This window comes from Scylla paramamosain, chromosome 6 (genome assembly GCF_035594125.1).
Source record: "Scylla paramamosain isolate STU-SP2022 chromosome 6, ASM3559412v1, whole genome shotgun sequence".
Classification (NCBI taxonomy): Eukaryota; Metazoa; Arthropoda; class Malacostraca; order Decapoda; family Portunidae; genus Scylla; species Scylla paramamosain.
Window position 1 is genome coordinate 19,031,095 of NC_087156.1, and position 20,347 is coordinate 19,051,441.

General features: G+C 41.1%; 1 long non-coding RNA gene across 1 annotated transcript in view; it reads right to left on the bottom strand.

Annotated features, from left to right (window-relative positions):
* Positions 1-20,347, bottom strand: part of LOC135101112 (uncharacterized) — a 231,176-nt gene that overhangs the window by 63,068 nt on the left and 147,761 nt on the right. Inside the window, exon 3 of the long non-coding RNA XR_010269033.1 lies at positions 15,299-15,340. This is a non-coding gene — a long non-coding RNA (uncharacterized LOC135101112). The remainder of the gene's footprint in view (positions 1-15,298; positions 15,341-20,347) is intronic.

Genomic DNA, 20,347 nt, shown 5'->3' on the forward strand with positions numbered 1-20,347 from the left:
ATGTTAAATACCGTGTTAAAGAGAGCGGTACTTGATGGGAGACCGTAAAGGGGACGGTCAATTTAGTTCACAAGTGTTCCTTTCCTGACTATGCGATCCAATTTTACTCCAAAGGGGGAAATGTAATGTTCCTAAATATTCTACGATCTTTATATAACACACTCACACACGTACAGTAGTAGAAGTGGTAGTGGTGGTGGTGGTGGTGGTAGTGGTGGTGGTAGTAATAGTAGTAGTAGTAGTAGTAGTAGTAGTAGTAGTAGTAGTAGTAGTAGTAGTAGTAGTAGTAGTAATAGTAGTAGTAGCAGTTAATGAATAAAACTAATAATAGCTCCGAGTAATTATCAACTAAATACAAGAAAACTGAATTTGTCCAACTTCAGTTTATGAACACAAAGAAAATTTTGCACACACAAACACACACACACACACACACACACACACACACACACACACACACACACACACACACACACACACACGGCCTAATCTTCAATCTTAATATGGGAACAAACCCTCCAAGACGAAGCTCATGTATTTTTTTTCAAGATCTTCAGATTTCTAAAGGAATACTAAAAAGAGAAAAATTCTTGAGACCGCCCACAGGGACTGACCATCTGGGAGACAAAAGCTTGTGTTCGTGGGTCAAAAGGTAGGGACGGAAAAATGGAAAGACACCACGTAGACAGATAGAAAGACATAAAGAATGACTGACCTAAATGCTGACATCACAGACAGACAGAGAGATATAAAGACAGATACCAGACTGATTGACCATGTACATAGAAAGACAGACACGTACACAGACAGAAAGACAGATTCTAGACAGAGTGACCTTTTAAACGCTGACATCACAGATAGACACACAGACATGGAAAACAATCACACTCGTAGAGGCGAGCAAACAGATGGATGGAAAGAAACTATTTTTTGGTCACCTTTTTCCAAACAGACAAGTAAACAAGAATTAACCAGTATTCTCAATTTTTCATTCCTTATACTGGTAAACTATAGAACTCCCTGCCTGCTCCTGTATTTCCTCCTACCATTGATTTAAATTGTTTCAAGAGTGAGGTTTCGAGACACCTTTTAAATTTCGGATGATCTTTTTTGACTGTACTCAGCATGGATTGGCCCATTTTTTGTATAATTATACAATTATTGTTGCTCTAAGGCAGCGCTACTCTAACATTAAAAAAATGTGGTCCAAGTAAAAAAAAAAAGTTAATACCACAAAGAAAAGAAAATCACACACACACACACACACACACACACACACACACACACACACACACACACACACACACTAAATTCAATACACAATTATTAAGCTTAAATTACTCCCAATAACATGATACCTAAATAAACAAGCTCCACGTAACTAAACTTAAGAAACACCAAACTAAATAAAATAACCCACAGATAGTAAACAAGAAGAAAAAAATCATACAAGTGCATTTGACATCATGTAGGAGCATCAAAGAGAGAGAGAGAGAGAGAGAGAGAGAGAGAGAGAGAGAGAGAGAGAGAGAGAGAGAGAGAGAGAGAGAGAGAGACGGTTGAATAGCTAAAAAAAAAAAAAAATATGACAAAGGCGATGGATGGACTCGAAAAAACGTTCGGATCGTTGTCATTAGCAGAAATTCGAAGCACGTTCACGACAGAGCGAGACGCGCCTCCCTGGTATTCAGACTATTGATTCCTGACGACGAGCTGAGTACCGCGAGTATTAGGAGGCGCCTCGCTCATTCCTGCGACGGGGCAAGACACGAAATGAAAAAAGGGAACTGCCTCCGAAACCTTCCCTTGCTCATTCCTTTGACGTTGGAGAAGTGGAAGAGAGAGAGAGAGAGAGGAGAGAGAGAGAGAGGAGAGAGAGAGAGAGAGAGAGAGAGAGAGAGAGGAGAGAGAGAGAGAGAGAGAGGTTCAGGGCAAGAAGTGATGGGGAAAAAAGGGAAAAAAAGAGTAAAATAGGAATCCAAATCGCTCCCGTGTTCGTGTCCTTGACGGAATAAGGAGAAATAAAAGGGAGGGAGAGATACATGAATAAATATAAAGAAAGGTAAAAGAAAAAGTGTGTGTGAAAGTCTCTGAAATCTCACTCATTCCTGCCGAGAAAATTGCTAAAAATCCGGAAACAGAAATACGACTACAGAGCAAAGGCAGAAAAGAGGAAAAGAAAAACTGCGCAACAGCTCCAGGCAGAGAGAAAAGAGAAAGGGAGAGAGGGAAAAAAAATCATGCAATCACTGGGAAAGAAAGAATGAAAAAAAAAGGGGAAATGTAAAACAGCACACTCACTCACTCACTCTTGGAAAATAGAAATAATGACGAAAATGGAAACCCCACCAACAAGTTTTTTTTTTTATTTCTAAGACAAAACACAGAAATGAACACAACAACAACAATAACAACAAAAAAGATCAGGTTCAAAAGTTCGTTCATTTACAAGAAGAGAGAGAGAAAAAAAAAGAAGGCTTAGTAAATAAATAAGTAAATAAATAAATAAATAAACAAACAAACGAACGCACTCACAAAAAACTCAATACGTTAAGACCGAAAGAGAAAAGTTACCAATCTTTATTTCTGAGTTCTCAACATTTTTTTTTTCGTCTTTTTTTTTTTATCTTTGACCCGGAAAGATAAAGTCTTGCGCTGACCAGATGTTGTTGTTACTGTTTTTGTTGTTGTTGTTCAGAGAGGAGAGAGAGAGAGAGGAGAGAGGAGAGAGAGAGAGAGAGAGAGAGAGAGAGAGAGAGAGAGAGAGAGAGAGAGAGAGAGAGAGAGAGAGAGTTAACTTTCAGGATAAATTCTTTCTGCCTGATTTACTGTAAGAGAAAGGTGAAAGGCAGAATTGAAAACAAAGAAAATAAAAAAGGAAGAAGAACAAGAACAAGAACAAGAACAAGAACAAGAATAACAACAACAACAACAACAACAACAACAACAACAACAACAACAACAACAACAACAACAACAACAACAACAACAACAGCAACAACAAAAACAACAACAACAACTTGATCTTGGTCTTGATGCTACAGGTGGCTCGGAGTTACTCCTGAACCAAGCCTTTATAACGGCAACTCCTGTAGAGAACAGAGAAAACGGAAAACAGAAAATAGTCATCAACTTTCACGCCACTAATCCTTACATCTAGCACTCCACATTTTCTCCAGGAACTCCTGCACTGCCTCAATCATCCTTTCATTCGTCTCCCCCACACAGTACCAGCAGTAACACCATCCATTCCTTCCTGTCTTCTCCACTCTGACGTTCCCCCAATTCCCTCAACAACAACAACAACAACAACAACAACAACAACAACAACAACAACAACAACAACAACAACAACAACAGCAACAAGATATAGACAACTAAAGACACAGAAAGGGAAAGAAGAAAGGAGAAAGGATGAGAAAGAAAAGAAGAAAGAGAAGGAAAAAAATGGAGAAGGAGAAAGAAGAGAAGTGGTGGCGAGCAAGGAGAGAACAGAAACAAGAAGTAAAGGCGAGAAGAGAAGAGAGGAGAGGAGAAGCAAGAAGAGGGGAGAGGAGAGGTGAGGTGAGGGAAGGTGAGGAGAGAGGTCAGGGGAGGTGAGAGGAAGTGAGGGAGAGGTAAGGGGAAGTGAGGGGAGGCATCCACATTCCACTGCATCCTTCCATCGTTAGGAACTTGAGGCAGCCAAGTCTTGGGTGCTCGGTAACCCCCTTCTGACTTAATTAGGTACGGTTTCGATAGCGCCCCACCTGTGTATGTGTGTGTGTATATGTACGGATAGGTAGGTAAGGTAAGGCAAGGTAAAGAGAGGATAGGTTAGGTTAGCTTAGATAAGGTAAGGTAAAGTTAGGTTAGGTTAGGTAAAGCAAGGCAAGGTAAGGTAAGATAGAGTAAGGTAGAGTAAAGTAAGGTGAGTTAAGGTATGGTAAGGTAAGGTAGGGTAAGGAAAGGTAAGGTAAGGTAAATAAACAAACGTGTATGTGTTTCTGTAGGCAGTTAAGTGTAATATGAATGTTGCTTCACTTTCATTGACAATATTATTATTACTGAGCCTATGTCAGATTAATATGGTGATGTCTGTCTTTCATAATCTTTTATTGCCTTGGCTCTCTCTCTCTCTCTCTCTCTCTCTCTCTCTCTCTCTCTCTCTCTCTCTCTCCTCTCTCTCTCTCTCTCTCTCTCTCTCTCTCTCTCTCCACCATCATCACTCAGCATCCCCTATAATCTTCCATCAGCCTTCAGCTCCTATCAATCGTCCTTATCACACATGAGGGCCTCTATTATTTATCACTCCCTATTACTAATCACCAGACACGTTCCCACTTCCTTCCCTCTTAAAAAAAAAAAAAAGTACAGAGGCATAACCATTCTGTTTCTTTAGCAGAGCGACACAGCAAGTCTACTACTCTTCAATGGCATTCAGAGGCTGACCAAGGTTCTGTAAATACGAGATTTGCCATGAAATATACTCGTATAGGGAATTAATTCACCACGCGTATGGGAAGAGTTTGTACAAAGTGAAGGTGGTGCACAGCTCGCCCTAACACCGCTATCGATACTCTTGATTCCGGTTTCACTCCAAAAAAGCTGCTCGACTCGTCAACATGGAATGAGCATTGTTGCATAAGGGAAGAACGTCAATAACAACCGCGCGTCCTTCATGTATTAATGATATGTTGCGACCATAAAGCGGGACGGCAAGAGCTTACTGCTGCAGGGAGGAAAAATGTTGCTGCAATGCCTGATGCTGACTCTTTCTCCTGTCTGGTCACCGACAACAACCAATGATTATGATGAAGGTAGTGACATTTGTAATAACAATGATGGTACTGATAATGACAAAACTAATCATTGTTAGTTGTCTATACAATTCGTTATAAACATTAGCAGTATTATCGGCATTGAGGATAATAATGATGAAACTAATAGTAATCTTCAGGGATAGAATGATTGTGCTAATACTAAGAGTAAATGTAATAATTATTATCGTAATTATGAACGAGATAATGAATCATGTTGACATCACAGATGTGTTTCCCATAAATTCTAAGCCACTAAGAGGGATTTACTGAATGCACTCATATCGACGTTAAAGTAATTAAAAAACAGATATAATCTTTCCACCGACCTTTCAAAAAACAGAATACTTATATTCACTTATTTATATTCCACAAACGTTAGACGACAAATGCGACCCTTATGGCCGGATGTTTGGTATTGACATTTCAGTTGTAGAGTTACAGGAAGACATTTAGATACTTGCACGTTTCGGTCACGTCTGACATTCGTGGAAGACATTTGGATACTTACACGTTTCGGGTTACGTCTGACATTCATCGGAAGTGTTTAAAAATACATACACTGACATACAGTAAGTCAAACACTATATATAACTACAGACTTGGAGTTTGAATTAAGGCGTAAACAAATGCATCTCATTGTTATAATATGATGAAAATTTTTTACCTGTTCACATAAACTACTCCCTTGCCTATTAAGAGCGTATCCTTCTAAAATAAAAATAAAAAAAATTTTACATTTAAATAGTGCAGGGAAAGACACGTGATATCACCGGCAGCGGACTAACGTCTGGATAAGCAACATTAATCATAAATGGACTGGTAATGTTCAAGTACCGGTCCAGTTCTCGTAAGTGTGTTGATTAATTTAACTTAGTATCGCTGATGAAGGAAAAAGAGACATTTGCTCGTCGTTACTCTGTGAAAAAGCACACGAATCCTTGAGCGGGGACTCGACTAATTGCCGGATAGTCACAAAAAGAGGCCATGTATTTATAACGCGAGCCAAGGCCGCCTCCTCACAGCTGCTGCCGTGCGCCATAACCGGGCAGTACTTCAAATAAATAAACGCAGCCACACCTTGAGGCAGGTATCCTGTGCAAAGCTGGCTTCGCATCAATGCCACTGGCTTCTAATTACCTCCAAGATATATGGACTTGTCTGGATCACAAAACCTCTATGATTTGACTACTGTTTGTACTCTCTCTCTCTCTCTCTCTCTCTCTCTCTCTCTCTCTCTCTCTCTCTCTCTCTCTCTCTCTCTCTCTCTCTCTCTCTCTCTCTCTCTCTCTCTCTCTCTCTCTCTCTCTCTCTCTCATTTTATTTCATATACATTTTACAGGTTAATCATAAGGTACAATAAATAATCTCCATAAAATACAAATAAACACGTTAAGTTTTCTAATTCTAATATTTATAGTTTTTATTTCTTTCATAAAATACCTAAAATTAAAATTTTTCATTAATGTTTTCCGTGTCATCATGTAGGACATTAAGTAGCTTCGGTTCACGGGGACACCTGAAGCCATGTTGAGCACTTCCAAGTAACTGCTCATTTTCCGGATGCTTTCTCAGATAAAATGCTATATTTTACATTTTATTTCCTCCCTTCCCCAGTATATATAATGCCTGTATAATAGATATGTCAGGATGTGATAACTATATTATCACCACTTGCTTCAAAGACAAATGCAAATACACAATGCTTCCATCCACCTGCTTGGCTCAGTCCAGTTGCGACTGAGATATTAGAAATACGCTGCGCTTGTGCTAGTTACTGGGAGACTGTCTTGTAACGCAGTGTACGATTTTGACAGAAAAATATAAATGAGCACATGAAATTTGTGTTATTGGACTAATAATAGTTCCACTAACTATTTGTTTTAGGTCGAAATATATAATCAGCATTGGTTCTGCGGCCTATCTATTTGTAATATTTCATACATTTGTTAACTATGATGGAATATCACAAATGTATTTTTCCTTCTCCATTTGCGAAAACTTGTTATATTCTTCTACTTTTTAGATAATAGTTTCATTATCGTACGTAAGTATTACTAAAAACCAGCTTTCTCAGGGTGAGCCACTCAATTGTTGTGTTGCCTCCGCTCCCAAGTGGTTTTATTTATTTATTTATTTTTTTTTTCAGTGTCAGGATTTCGTGTGATAGTAATTACTAGCTTGTCTTTTTAGAATTTTCCGTCTGACTTGGTGTACGTTGCCTCTGTTGCATTTTTTGACATATTGCTAAACATTGTATAGTTGTCTACTGCAGCGTGGCTTTTACCTCTCTCTTGTGAATGCGGCGAAAAACTCTTCACTTATTTATCTATTTATTCTTATTAATAGTGTTGGGTGAATACATAGAATTCTGACGCAATGTTATCAATTGCGAATATCATATCTTATACCATATCTCATACAAATCAGTAAATTGCAAAATGTATTAGGAGAGTAATTTCTTAACTGACAAAAACCTCATTAGTGATTTTAAGAGCAGGATGTCGCTTAGTTTACTCAAGTCTACTGTGAATGACACGTTCATGGCCACCTGCTTAGCACGGGGCCGTATCGGAGTGATCGCTAAGTCAGTTTTGTTAGACTATTGATCGATGGGAGAGGAAAACAAGGGAAAGCAAAGGATCTATTTTCTGACTTTTCTTTAAGGGTCCTTCACGGAAACTGGAGAACCTTTACGGCATATTTTCGTTAGTTAAAGCTGTGTTAGAACATGACACGACGACTATTGATGTTGATGACTGTTAATCGATGGGAAAGGAAAAGAAAGGGAAGGTCTAAGATCTATTTCCTGACTACTTTCTCAATTAAGAGTTCTTCACAGGAATTGAGGAAGCTTTAAAGATGCATCTGGCTAGGAGATGTAATTACTTAACCCCTCCTTTGATTTCCCTTTCTCGCCGCTCAGCGGTAAGAACTACAAGAAGAGTGGCGAAAGGGGAGCAAATGAGGCAGTTTGACAGAGGAAGCTTGAGATATATAATAATTAGTTTCAGGTAACTATTGTTATATCAAAATAGTGTCCATTAATATAATCGAGAATATAGAATGATGTGTTATATAAAGAAATGTAATGGAAGAAGGATATAGTACTGTAATTTAAAGCATAGAAACACACACACACACACACACACACACACACACACACACACACACACACACACACACACACACACACACACACACACACACACACACACACACACACATTCCTTTTTTTTTCCCAACACAAAACGAAAAAAGGAAAAAAAAATCTCATCCATACCACTTTTCGTCCTCAAACTACCACCCACTACCACCACAGCCGCCACCACCGCCAGTCTGGCTCATACCCCCTTACACTCCATTTTTTTCTTATCCTCCCTCCAGCAGCCTCTCCCTGCCCTGGCCTCACAACATCCTTCTCCATCACCTTAACGTCCTTCATTCCACGAACCTCCTTCCTGTTGTCTCCTCTACTCCAGGCCGTTACTCCTCCTTCCCTCTCCACTATCTTTCCTCTCTCACCCTAACTTAGACCTCTCAAGCTTCCCTTTCTTCTCCCTTCTCCTCCACAAACACCGTATCGATGTCTAAGCCTAGCCAGCAGTGCCAGTGAAACCTTCAGGTTGGTCGCGTCTGAGGGAAATCCTAAATCAATGGATCACGTTCTTGTGGTTTGAGAGAAAAGATTGTTTGTTACTGTGTGACTCTATAGGAAAAGATGAAAACGAAAGTATTTGAAGACGAAATGGGTGTAATATAAACTCAGTTTTATTCAATTATGTAATTCTGAGTCAACACAATTTTATACAGACTCTTTTATCTTCTAGAATAAAAAAAAAAAAAATCAAAACTACTCCTATTACTCTTTCTGCAAATCTCAGGAAAGTCTATCACTAAATGTTGCTATTCTGTACGGTGTTTTCTAAGTTGTTATTGCATTATTGCATAGTTTCAGAAATTGTATCGTAGTACTTATTTACGAAAAAAAAAAATGAGGACACGCAGCGGAGCAAGGTAATGCCTCCTGCTTTCCAACGATTTATCTAATTAATAGAACAAGTAATACTGCACAACGGTTTCAGTTTTACATTCATTAACAATAAATTGTTGTGACTACTACTACTAGTACTACTACCACCACCACCACTAGGAATGATGTTGTTAGAAGCAGCAGCAAACAGTAGTAGTAGTAGTAATGGTAGTATTAGTAGTAGTAGTAGTAGTAGTAGTAGTAGTAGTAGTAGTAGTAGTAGTAGTAGTATAGTAGTAGTAATTGGTAGCAGTACCAATAGTAGTAGTAGTAGTAGTAGTAGTAGTAGTAGTAGTAGTAGTAGTAGTAGTAGTAGTAGTAGTGCCATCATCACTGTTTTGGTAATAATCTTGCCATTTCCAGAGTATCGTCTAACACTACAAACACTCCCAGTACGAGGCGGTCTCAGTTTAAAGTGATTTTCCGAGCTGACAAATCACAACCAGACTGAAATGCCTTATTTTATCAGAGCAGGTCTGTGTAACGAAATCGTTGTTGCCTATTTGTTTCACATAACTTTTTATGGACGAAATGAACTTTATATACGAGAAAATATTTATCTGGTACGAATAAACATAGAATCCGGTCAAGGACAGATCTAAATTGGATGCAAAATTCTCATGGTATGAAAATGATTTTGCCATGGTTTATTCCAAGGCATCAATAATTGCCAATAGAAATAGCGAATTCTTCTACTACATACGAATTTCTGCTTGCTAAATTACTGAAATATGCTGAACACATTTGAAATATTGCGTGACGAATAAGGAAGACGTCCCCAGGCAGGATAGTTATTACTTAACACTATTACCGCTATGGTCACTCTTTCTTAATATTCAGACGACTGTAAAATATTATTTGTTTGAACATAGAGCAAAATAAAAGAAAGAGTATAAGTTTAATTTTGTCTTTGCTAGTCCACTAAACCAATCATACATATGCATATAAATACAAGATAGTTTCACTGATAAATACACAAAATAATGCGACATATAATACCAAACACGATAAAGAAACATAAGCAGATAAACACCAGATAATCCGATCGATAAGGCAAGTATAAAAAACAAGGGAGCATGTAATACCAAGAATAAACAAATATACATAGACATATAAATACCAGATAATTTGGCCAGTAAGGTAGAAAAAAAAAAAAAAAACGCAATACCAAAAACACACGAAGCAGGCCTTAAAGCAAACACACACGCTATATATACACTACTGTACTACCTCAAACTAATTCATGATGAAGGTAGAAAAAATTCGTTGTTTCCCCTCCCCGCGCTCCCCTCATGTGGGTTTGTTTCTGAACTAACATTTTTTTCTTTTCTTTTCTTTTTTTTTTCACTTCCTACGTCCCCCCTCCAATCCCTTTCTCTACATTCTTTTAATAAAAAAGAAAAAAATGTGATATTTTTTCCAAAATTACAGAATTTTCAAAGAAATGTATTAGAATAGCTTTAACCAATTTCACTGTTAAATAAAATTGAGAAAGTAAAGAATACCACTTTATTGGCGATATAAACTTTCTGTATTAATATTTTCTTGTACTTTTCATGGCTTAAAATTCCTGAAATTTTCAAAGGATTTTTTTTATCGCAAAAATTGTATTTTTTTTCGTTGTCCGGACCTTAAAACAGACCTGCGATAACATTTTCAATTCCCCCAAAAGTTTATATGATAATAGAGATATGTTCCTTTACTTAAAGGAGACACATTTTACGTCATCATCCTTCCTCTTACTGCTCACCATGTCACTCCTCTCCCACTCTCTCCTCCCTCTTGCCTCCAACTTCACCTTTTACCCTCTCTCTCTCCTCCTCCCTCTCCCACCTTTTTTTCTTCCACCATCACCTGGCAACGAAGCCATCTGTTTGGGATAATAATTGTCATATTTGTCTGTATGATGCCTCTCTCTCTCTCTCTCTCTCTCTCTCTCTCTCTCTCTCTCTCTCTCTCTCTCTCTCTCTCTCTCTCTCTCTCTCTCTCTCCTCTCTCTCTCTCTGTCTAACAGCAATCTACTAATTCCGCTTATCAATTTTCTAGTCCCCAGTGTTTTATCTGAGTCATGTGTGATGCAGGGATGGGAGGGATGCAGGAGGCACAAGTGGAGGACAGGTGGGGACTGAGGGAGGGGAACATCTGGAGGTCAATAGGTGTTCGGGAGAGAAGAATGGAGGATGAGGATGATGATGATGATAATGAGGAGGAGGAGGAGAAGGAGGAGGAGGAGGAGGAGGAGGAGAAGGAGGAGGAGGAGGAGGAAGAGGAGGAGGAGAAGGAGGAGAGGAGTAGGAGGAGGAGGAGGAGGAGGAGGAGGAGGAGGAGGAGGAGGAGGAAAAAGGAGGAGGAGGAAAGGAAAAAAGACGTGAGAAGAAACGAATGAAACTAAATTAAGAGAAAAGGAGTAGATGGGTATATGAATGAATTTTGAGAAAAGGAGAGAAATGATGATGAAGATAATAATGATGATGATAATGAGAAGGAGAACGAGGACGAGCACGAGCTCGATGAAAAAGTTGACAACAGTGAATGCACTTTCAAGTAGGGAGGGAGGGAACGAAAGAAAACGGGGAAAGATGAAACAGAATTAGACGGTCCAAGATAAGGAGCGCAATGCAGAATGGTAAACCATGACACGGGAAAGCAACACGAGGGATGATAAAATGAAAGAGGGTGTCACGTGGAGGAAGGAATGGAGAGGGAACCTGTTTGTTGCACCAGGCTGGAGCACCACTGACTTACTGCCAGAGGGAGAATGCAACAAAAATAGATTAACCTGGAGAAGCGTAATAATAACAACAGATGGATCAAATAAACCCATCGCTGAGGTGAGGAGGGATGAGCGTCTGCACATCCTCGCCACCCTTCTGCCTGTGTCTGTTGTTGCGCCGCACACTGTCCGTCTGTCTGTCGGTCACATAATTCATCCGTCAGTCTACCTGCCTCAATGACGGCTGGTTTACCTGTCCGTCGCTCCACACCTGATCCCCGTCCGCCAGTCTGCCTGCCTGCCGCCCCGCCTGCCTGCCCGCCTGTCTGTCTGTCTGGCGTGCAGGGTCGAGCCACCACCGAGGGACGCGACACATGGCAAGCGAAGGCCAGGTTGCATCAACACAAGGATTGACGACACGGGATTATCATTCACTCGTGCGGCTTTGCTAGGCTTAAGTGAATAATTCCTGTATGTATGATGTGTTCCTTATCGTTCTACTGCTGAAACCATCATACAGAGCATGCAAGGCGAGGTCATTGTACTCGAATTAACTTATGGATAAAAAAAAGTAACACGAGGTACAGTGTCCTCGTGCCATATGGTGTACGCTTCCAACCTTTCCCTTTTTTAGCCGTGCTCATTAACACATTCACTACAGAGAGAAAAACTACTACAGTACAATCTAATTTTTCTTTCTCCCAACAGTTTTATAGACGAAACTTTTACTTCCTTCAGTCATCTAACTTAACATTACTTCAAAACAATTTCTCCCGCAAGGCAGCACATGACCTGTACCAACGGAAACACCAGGAACACACAACGCAGGCAACTTAGCAACACAAAACTTAAAGAATCACGTACAGAAGAGATCATCATTTAAACAAGGAAGCGCCGTGAATGCCCCTGAGCAGCAAGAGGCAGGGGAAGACGTGGACAAGTGAGCTGCCTCGCAATTCTTCTGATGCAGTAGGTGGAGGCGACCTTGCGTAAACTCTCCCACCCCGAGGCGCCCGTCGAGGAGAGCAAATGACGGCCGTGTCCAAATTGTAGGGAGAGCTAAACAAAGTGGGGAGTGTTTGTGTCATTATACATTTTTATTTTTTTCCCAAAGACACACACAAAAATGCCACACACACACACACACACACACACACACACACACACACACACACACACACACACACACACACACACACACACACACAAAGAAGATTAGGACATATTTATGGATAAGGACAAAAGGTGGAAATAAGTAGGTGGGTGTGTTTCATGCAGGTACTGCCACGTTTAGGCTTGATGGCTTCTTGCAGCTTCTCTTTGTTCTCTTATTGCCCTATGCACACACACACACACACACACACACACACACACACACACACACACACACACACACACACACACACACACACACACACACACACACACGTGACCAGGGGTTCTCTAAGCTCTCAAATAGGGTAAGCATAAAAAGATAACCCAAACTCACCCCAACCCATCCTTTCCTCCCTCCCTCCCTCCCTCCATCTGCTATGAAGCGAACCCCTCCTAAAGGTCACCGGAAGTGCTGTGACCTCCCTCCCCCCATTCCCGACCTTTATTACTTCTCACAATATCTCCCATTCTCTCTTTTTTTCTATTACTTTCATTCTCTGGCCGTCCTTCCGTCACTTCCTGTTCGTTGCATTCCCACGGTCTCCTTCGCAAAAGTTCTCTCTCTCTCTCTCTCTCTCTCTCTCTCTCTCTCTCTCTCTCTCTCTCTCTCTCTCTCTCTCTCTCTCTCTCTGAAGTGTCCATGAAGAGTAATCATGTAAGGAAGCAAACAAACACGAGAGAGAGAGAGAGAGAGAGAGAGAGAGAGAGAGAGAGAGAGAGAGAGAGAGAGAGAGAGAGAGAGAGAGAGAGAGAGAGAGAGAGAGAGAGAGAGAGAGAGAGAGAGACCAGTCCTTCTAAACAACAAATAACGGAGAAAAAAACAAAAATTACAACACAAAATGACCTACGATGTTTCCTCTCACCTCGCTTCCTGCTCCCTCATTACCCCCCTCCTCCTCCTCCTCCCTACTCCCTCCCCTCACCTTTCCAACACCTGCTCCTTCCCTCCTTCAGTTGTTTTGGGGTAAATACTCGTTCCTGCTGATCGCACGTCCAAGCAGGCAGGCAGCAGGCGTGAGTTGAGGAGGTCCCAGATCGTTTATAAACACATGCTCGCTGTTTACCCCAAGGCGGGTGTTTGGTTCACGGGCGCCGCTGATTGCTGTTTAGGCAGAGGAGTGGAAGGGGAAGGAAGGAAGGGGAAGCAAAGAAGAAGGGGAATGGAGAAAGGGAGAAGGAAAGGATGTGTGGAAGTGTTGAGGGGGAAGAGAGTAAATAGAGAAGGAGGGGTGAGAGTAGGTGAAAAAGTGAGGGAGTGAAGTGAAGGCGAGATTGAAGTGAGTTAATTTAGAGAGAGAGAGAGAGAGAGAGAGAGAGAGAGAGAGAGAGAGAGAGAGAGAGAGAGAGAGAGAGAGAGAGAGAGAGAGAGAGAAGCAAGTATACAAAGATAATAATTATTCAAAACTGTATTAGGACTGTCAACAATAAAATGTGTGTGTGTGTGTGTGTGTGTGTGTGTGTGTGTGTGTGTGTGTGTGTGTGTGTGTGTGTGTGTGTGTGTGTGTGTGTGTGTGTGTGTGTGTGTGTGTGTGTGTGTGTGTGTGTGTGTGTGTGTGTGTGTGTGTGTGTGTGTGTGTGTATGTGTGTGAGAAAGAGAGAGAGCGCGCTGTACTCATACATAAACAAAGCCCCTCACCGACAGATCCACTGGGCTGGACGGCTGCGAGATAAACGACACTAAAGCAAATCAAGCCCAGTAATTTAGTCAGCGAGAAGCGGGTCTAGTGCGCGACCATCACGGCGGCGGGACTCGGCGCCCTGCCAACTCACAGGCCTTGCCACGCTCGCTTTGGTTCACGTTTGATGGAAGTACTGAAATGCTACACAAAGCTACACACGTCAATGAAGAGTAAAAGGCAAATACACGGTGAAGAGGTGCTGAAACATTGCAGTACGGTGTATTTTCGTTGATAAATTAATTCTTTGATATGGTAAACGATTTTCAGTTCCTGCCTCTTTGCGCCATATGAAAAGTTACACGCAAATTAGACTTGTGGAAGTATAATTTAAAGCAAATCTTACTTTTACTCCTATTTGATACATTAAAAAAAAAAAAAGGATTCACAGCTCCTGCCAACACTCACCACGTGAACAAAAAACGAACTAAATAAACGAAAATAAATAAATCACATGAAAAAATGCACTTCTAAAAATTAAGCTTCACGCAAATCTTACTCTAATTCTCATCTGATACGAAAAAAAAAATAATAATTCCTGTTCCCTGCCTACGCCTACCACTATAAAAAAAAATAATAATAAATAAATAAATAAATAAAAGATACACGAAGAAAAACACTTCTGGAAATAAAACTTGGTCCAAACCTTACTACAAATTCGTTGAAAAATCACAAATTCTACAGAAGTTACACGAAAGGAACAAAGTGGTGCATTAGGGAAGATAAATACTTAAATACTTAAAAGCTAAAAAGAGATACATGGAAAAAGGGGGCGAGAGAGAGAGAGAGAGAGAGAGAGAGAGAGAGAGAGAGAGAGAGAGAGAGAGAGAGAGAGAGAAAAGAAGTTCGCCACGTTTACTACAGGACAGGCGTTACCTAATGCCGGCAATCACTCCACATTTAAGTCATAATCACCACGTACCTTGGCACAGCGGGGCAGAGAATTCCCTCGCCAGACGCACAGCTGTGAAAGATACGAGGACTGAATTAATGAACACCAACACATTATCACGCATGGTAGCTTAGGGATGGATATTTCATCTAAACACCATGAATAAATAAATGAATGAATAAATACATAAATTGATAAGCAAATGAACGAAAAACCCCAAATGTTTCAGATTTTTTTCACCACAAACTCCACATTTTTTTCTTTCCATCTCCTTCCTTCATCCCTCCCTCTATCACTCTCTCCTCCCTCGTCTCTCCTACACTCTTCTATCTCTCCCTCCCATCGAGCCTCACCCTCCGTCACGGCCAGTGCCTCTCGCAGTCTCTTTTTTTCTTTCCCTCCATTTCTTCTCCCTTCGTTTCCCTCCACCCCTCTTTCCCCAGAGTGACCCCCTCCGTTAAATCACCAGCATTTAGAGGATAGTGGAGGTAGAAATTCCCTCCAAATGAGAGAGACTCAGTTCATCACCAGCATTAGGGTATTTGTCAATGAGAGGGAGGGAGGGAAGGAGGGAAAGCAAGGGGAGAGGAGGAAAGAGAGGAAAAGGAAGGTGAGGAAGGAGGAAAAGAGCAGACAGGGAAGAAGGGAAAGAGACAGAGGATGGGAGGAAGGTGGGGAATAGAGAACGTGGGAGTGTAAGAGGTGATATAAAGGAAGAGGAAGAAGAAAGGTAGTGAAAAGATGAGAGAAATATAGGTGAGAGAGAGAGAGAGAGAGAGAGAGAGAGAGAGAGAGAGAGAGAGAGAGAGAGAGAGAGAGAGAGAGAGAGAGAGAGAGAGAGAAAGGGGATAATGAAGAGGTCAAGAAAATAATGATGTAGACTATTCTCTCTCTCTCTCTCTCTCTCTCTCTCTCTCTCTCTCTCTCTCTCTCTCTCTCTCTCTCTCTCTCTCTCACTAAAAGCTACGTATTAAGGCCCTAAAAGATATATTTACTGCCGCCATTTATCAGCCGAGACACAGATATATTTCCAAGTTCCAAAATAGCCATCTTACATTTCTCACTCCTCGAAAAATATTATTCCAGTAAAACTAACTAGGGAGAGAGAGAGAGAGAGAGAGAGAGAGAGAGAGAGAGAGAGAGAGAGAGAGAGGGGGGATGATAAAAAAACACCTCACGAAAAAAAAAATTCTACGCATTATTCCAAATGATGGTAGGAATTTATGTTTTGTTCACTCTCTCTCTCTCTCTCTCTCTCTCTCTCTCTCTCTCTCTCTCTCTCTCTCTCTCTCTCCCTCTCTCTCAACACGCCGTCGCATCAATTTCTACGTTTGTTTTCTTTTTAAGTTCTCATGGCGTCACAAAAGGGAAGCGATTTGCTGACCATTCTTACTTTTTTTTATTTTGTTCTTTCTCTTTTCTTACATTTTTTCTTTTTTTTCTGAGTTCGAGTACATGCATCACAGGAGTTTTGTTTCCCGTGCGCTCTCTCTCTCTCTCTCTCTCTCTCTCTCTCTCTCTCTCTCTCTCTCTCTCTCTCTCTCTCTCTCTCTCTCTCTCTCTCTTACTTAAACGTAGATTAAAAAAAAAAACTATCATAAAATTGCAAATGGAAGATACGCTTTTTCCTTCCCTTTTATTTACTCCCTTGTAAGTGACTGAGTTTGATCAAGAATCCATCTGGCCGTCACATTTCTTTCCCAGTCGAGCCTTTGAAGTGCCCGCGCCGCCACCATCCCCGCTGGGTCCCTGTTTTATTTTATTTCTTCCTTTCACTTATTACCTGTGAGCTCACTTTTCACTCCCGGCTGAGAGTAAGTGCATGTAAAAGTATTGGCAGTACATTATGAATTTTAGCCCTTCAGTGTAGTCTTCAGGAATTGATAATGGAGACACACATTTTAAAATTATGTATTATCTATCATTATGTATCATTATCTATTATAGTGAGTTTCTGCAAGAGTATAACTTTGAATTAAACTTTTTACTCCTCCTTGACACACCTTTCCTCAATTACTAACCATTATGAGACTTTTTTTTTTCTTGTTCTTCAGCCACCGCCAATGATTGTATTGCCCAGAAATTGCAATATCTGTTCTTTTTATTCACTTCTTTCTCGTAGGTACTTATGAAGATTCTTCACAGTGCTTTCAGTGCTGTGAATTGCTGCCTGCCAAAGTGGAAAGGTTAATCTGGTGTTGAATGAGACAGAAATTATAATATACGTTAATTTACCCTATTGAGCTTGTCCCATAGTAGTGAAAGAGTGGGAGTGTGCAGTGTGTGTGTGTGTGTGTGTGTGTGTGTGTGTGTGTGTGTGTGTGTGTGTGTGTGTGTGTGTGTGTGTGTTTATGTACGTTCATTTTTTTTCCTTTACGGTACTATGTAAATTTTGTTAAATCCCGTTTTCCACACTGACTTTTTTTCCTTTTTTTTTATTTTTTATGATACGCTTCTTTAAATTCATGTAAATTTCTTGCACACACACAACCTGCTCTAGTGATGATGAGCCAATTGCTAGGGTGGGAAACGTTGGTGTTCTTCCTTTCTTATCTGTAACAACTGCCGAATGCGGTCTTTTGATCTGCAGCTCCCAAGTGTTGCATGTAATCATTTCCATCACTTTCCTCCATTCTTGTAACGTATTTGCACATCATTATCTTGTCTCCTCCTTTCCTTCTTTCTTTTATCGCGTAGGGAGCCTCAACCTTCTTAACCTTTCCTCGCAGTTGAGAGTTGTTAAGCCGAGCAACCTTCTTCTACGTGCCGCTCCTTGCACCTTTTATATTTTGCCGATGTGTGTGTGTGTGTGTGTGTGTGTGTGTGTGTGTGTGTGTGTGTGTGTATGAGAGACATAGGGAAATTATTGAACTGTTAGATAAAAGACACTTGCTACTTTTTTTCCTATTGTATGAATGAAGTGATTAAAAACAATATTTATAGTTACTGTATTTATTTATTTTTTATTTATTTTATAATCGTCTTCTCTTATAATTTAATGTACTTGAGTATTCTTTTCTTTTTTTTGACATTTTCATTCCATTTTTCGTAGTCTTATTTTTTTCTTTGCGTGTGTGTGTGTGTGTGTGTGTGTGTGTGTGTGTGTGTGTGTGTGTGTGTGTGTGTGTGTGTGTGTGTGTGTGTGTGTGTGTGTGTGTGTGTGTGTGTGTGTGTGTGTGTGTGTATACTTTATTCCCATATCACATCTACCTCAAGTAACCTAACTGCAAATAAGTAAACCAAAACATAGATAAATCACATAGAACTGGGAAATGGGACAGGAGGCAGAAGACAAACAGCAGGAAAGATGGAGAAGAAGGCGTCATGCAAAGGGAGGATGGGAGAGGGAAGTGAAATGCTGGAGGCAGGATGCAGTAGAGAAAGATGAAGGGGAAATAGAGATGCAGGAGTAAAAAGTACGTACATGGTAAGAGAATTTTCATTTTTTATTTGACAGGAGGACTGACCAAGGGGAACAATACGAAAAAAAAATAATAGTAAATAAATAAATAAATAAAAGCCCCACTGAAGAGCAAGTCCCTAAAGAAAGGTAAAAAAAAAAAAATGATTAACCAAAACTGGAGGATATGCGTCTTGAAACCTCCCTCGCGAAAGAGTTCAAGTCACAGGAAGGAAAATGAAGGCTGGGGAGTTGGAGATGATAAAAAAAAGTTTGCAGAACGCAGGATGGGTCAGGGTAGTGAGGCACATGAGAGGGGAGGTGGAAGTGGAGGGAACGTGGAGGGGGCGGAGGGGAGGGTTGGTGGAGGAAGTGGGGGTTAATAGGTAGAAGGAGGCTAAGGGAATGGAGCGTTGGTGGAGAAGCGTGTTAGCGTGGCACAAGAGGAAGAGTCAACATTCCCCGTCACCTTGAACATCAAATTATTCACAAACGATGCTTAGATTGGGGAGTTTGGGGCGTTCCGGGGCGGCAGGATGGCCCTCTGACGTCATTACGGCTACCTTATTGCTTCACTTTGGGCTAGGGAACATTTTTGCCGAAGAGAACACCTCCACTAATTCCCTTCCTCCTACTCTTCTTCTTCTCCTCCTCCTCCCCCTCTTCTTCTTCCTCCTTTTCCTCCCATATTATGTTTCTCCACCTGCTCTTACTTCTTCTTCTCTTCCTCTTCTTTCTCCTATTTTTTTCTTCTATTCCTCCTCCTCATCATCATCATCCTTTTCTTCTACTCCTCTTCCTCCTCCTCCTCCTCCTCCTCCTCCTCCTCATCCTATTCTTCCTCCCCGTCTTCCACCTCCTCACCCTCTTCATTCTATAATTTTCCTCTTCTCTTTTCTCCACCAACTTCTTATATTTTCCTCTTCCACATTTTCTTTCTCCCCGTCCTCCTCCTTCCCCTCCTCTCTCTCTCTCTCTCTCTCTCTCTCTCTCTCTCTCTTCCATTCTCCTGTGCATTGCTCTCCTCTCTCTCTCATCTCGGTTTACACCTCTCTTTCAGCCGAATCTTCAAACCCACTTTTCAAGAAGCTGAGGAGTTCGAGTTATCCCGACGAAGAGATGAGGGAAGAGGAGGAAGAGGAGAAGGAGAGAGTGCAGGCAAGGCAAGACAAGAGTGAAGGTACACAAGAGAAGTTTGACAAGTCGCAGCTGAGAAATAAAGAGAAGTGAGGTGGCTGAGGGTAGCACACAAGTGAATAAGAATCAAAGAGTATTGTCTGGGGATCTAAGAGGCGGTGTATGAGGATGGGGGCGCGGCAGCTGCTTGGAGGCTTGGAGTGCAGGTGGTGGGCGTAATTAAGGGTAGAATGTCAGTCGTCACAGAGGGAGGAGAAGGGCGGCCTGTCACTCCGAACGGGATGCAGCGACAGGGATAAACACAGGCTGCGGATGAGGAGGTGACGACCCATGCAGGCGGAAAAGTTCAAGGACAGAAATAACAGAGAGAGAGAGAGAGAGAGAGAGAGAGAGAGAGAGAGAGAGAGAGAGAGAGAGAGAGAGAGAGAGAGAGAGAGATAAGACAACTGTAAAAGACTAAAGGAAGCAACGGAGGTTCAAGGACAGAAGTAATAGGATAAAAGAAAAATTGAAAGATACAGAGATTGAAGAAAATGAGAAAA